The sequence below is a fragment of the Nannospalax galili genome, unplaced genomic scaffold, assembly GCF_000622305.1.
Source record: "Nannospalax galili isolate Female #2095 unplaced genomic scaffold, S.galili_v1.0 scaffold844, whole genome shotgun sequence".
NCBI lineage: Eukaryota > Metazoa > Chordata > Mammalia > Rodentia > Spalacidae > Nannospalax > Nannospalax galili.
Window position 1 is genome coordinate 114,020 of NW_008351662.1, and position 3,007 is coordinate 117,026.

A 3,007-nucleotide genomic window follows, 5' to 3' on the forward strand; every position below is an offset into this window, starting at 1 on the left:
TGTATGTATCTCTTACTAGTCATAATCGATTGCACTTGGATCCTTGGCACCTGTATATGTCTATAAAGTCATGTGGTAGATGTCAATGGTAATGTTTATCACCTCGACTAATTAACATGATGTAATTTTTATGCTTTCTCCTCAAATATAATACAATTTTTTAAAGTTGTTGATTTTTTTTGTGTGCGTGTATATCACACAGAACATCCCAAACCATTTTATTCAACTATACACCCATTTCCCAGATGATACCCTCCCATAGCCTGCCTCCCCCCACTAGAGCCCTTATACCCTGCTACTGTCTGCTGTGATGTCGGCACCCCAATCATTCCCCACTACTTGTCCATCTGGTGAATCTAGTCAGCCTATCTAGAGGTCTTTGTTTTAGAAAGGTCAGCTGCTCCTCATCTAGCAGCAATCAGTTGTAATCAGTTGTCAATATTCCTTTAGATAAGATTGGGGTCTGCTGTTCATTTTCCCCATTATATGCTGGGTTACTATCTGGGAGTCCCTTTGGCCACCCTGGCCAACAACTTGAAAGAAGGTATCACCTACCTGGCATTGTTGCTTGTTATGTAGCCTTTAGCTATGTGTATGGACTCTTAAAAAATTATATTGGTCCCTTTCATCTTTGGTTATACTTTCCTGTTAGGTGTTTAAGGCCATAAATTTGGCCCAGATAAACCAGTTTGTTTTTACTCTTAAGGTCGTTTGAGGATCTGTTCCTCAGGGGTTACATGGGCTTAGGAGGAGCCCCTGGCTCCTGTCTTTTACCAGTTCTGCCTATGTGAAGATAAGTCAAAGGTCCTGCTCGACCATGGTTGGTTTCGCTTGGAAGCATGGAGGAAATGATTCCTCAGTGTCGAGCCTCTTCTTTGTAGACTGAACACTGGTTCAAGTCCATCTGTGGGGTCTCCTCGGCCTCCTTGATCAAGAGGACAGGTGACCCACCACCATTATAGTACATTTTGAGAGATGCTTTTTTAAAATTAAGTACAAGAAACAATTTGTGTCCAACAGCATGGATGATTAAACAAGGCATGGTGGATCCACTTGTCCTGTCCTCCTCATACTTCACAGTTCAAGTTTGGAGGAAGACTGTAAATCTTGGGCAAAGACCAATTGTTCTCAGATAAACCTTAACCTAGACTTATATTTCTTGATCTCCTATGTATAATTTGTCAGTAAGTTGTTGGGCTAATATGGTTCCCTACTGTTTTCAAAACTAGCTAGGCATTATTTAACTCTCACATTGTCTCACCCCTCCATCTTGGTTTTGCCACTTAAGGTACCCCCATTTCCCCCACCTTCTCCCTTAATGATACCCTTCATGAAATGATTTATACACTTCATGAAACCCAATAATATGAATTGAAAGACTGACATTCCTAGTTTCATTCAGAAAAAGAAAATTGTTACATAACATGAAATTCATAAATACTTATCTCTTTATGCAGCACTGGAATTAAGAGAAGCAAAGTTGGAATATGCCTTGGAGTTGTCTATCCTGTCATGGAAGATTTAGTTTAAAGTCTGTATAACTCAGGGACTTCCATGTTTGTTTGACTTCTGATGTGTCTCTCCTAATCTTGACAACAAGAACAAGATTTCATGAAGATAAAAATAAAATGTAAATCATTTATAATGCTACTTACCAGGAACTATGAAAACACAGCTATCAATTATGGTCACTGATCCCGCCACTAAGTCATCTCTTTTTTTCCTTGCAGTCTGCTAAGAACGCAGTTATGTTTGCTACAATATGATGAATTCTTTAATATGGACATCACAGGCAAGGTATTAGTTATCTATGCGTATTTTCCCTCATGGCCAGAAATAAAGGAGAATGTAGCAAAATGCTGGTTGAATGAATATTTGGTAAAATGTAATATGTCATAGTTCAGGAAACAACTTATGATAATAAAACTTTTTCTATAACTGAGATTTGATGTAGAATAACATCTATCTATAATCTGCTCTAATCTGTCTACTTATGTATACACATAGACATGCATAAACATAAACACAAATTTCCATATCTATTCATCACTACTTTAAAAAGGCTTTTTGTTTCTTTGTTTTCATCTTTAAAATATACTCTTTTCAAGCCTAGTGATGGAGGTATATAATTTCAGCTATTTGGAAGGCTGAGGCAGGAAGATCTAAAGTTCACGTTTCCTTGGGCTGCGGAGTGAGATCGAGGCCAACTCAATAAATTGTAGAGGCCCTGTCTTAAAAAAAAATCTTGGAAAATTCTGGAAAGCAGGAGTGTTCTCTAGCTTCAACAAACCTCACAGAGGAATCATAGTAGCATCTATTCTCTGTTTGCTTCTTATTTAGCAGGACTGTAGAGGTGAGTTCATATCCATTCAATCCCACAAGATAATAATTGTATTATCTAACCATAGGAAACTTATCCTGGGTCCTATAGTTCTTTTGTGCCAGGGACATTTTGATCATTTAAGGGATATGAGTGACATTTTTATTGCAATTTTGTAAGTCCCACTGCTGGACTCAGCCATGGAGAGCACCGACTTTAACATACAAGCACCTCAATCTTTGACCGCATATTCATTAATCAGGATATTAATTATCCACGAAAGACACTCTCCTAGATTGAAATTCAGAGTCAAATAGATTTCTAAACTTCAATTCAAGAAGAAAGTATCAACTTCACACAGAAAAAACAGATCATCTAATGGAAACATGATTGATTGTCAGTTGATATATATATATATATATAAATCTTAGAATATATATCCCCGTGTCTCCTAAGCAAAAAGTAATGAAAACGTTGCTAGCTAATCTATTGCATTAATCTTACACACATTCATAGAACAAAATACCTGACGTGGAAGAAGCTTCCCTTATAATACTTTAAAATTCCAATTCCCAATCTCTTCAGTGATATAACTCTGAAAATATTTTCTGTCTCATTTATTTCCTGCACATTTGTCTCATGATTTGAATAGATGATTGAATAGAAAGTAATCCAAGTAATATGAAA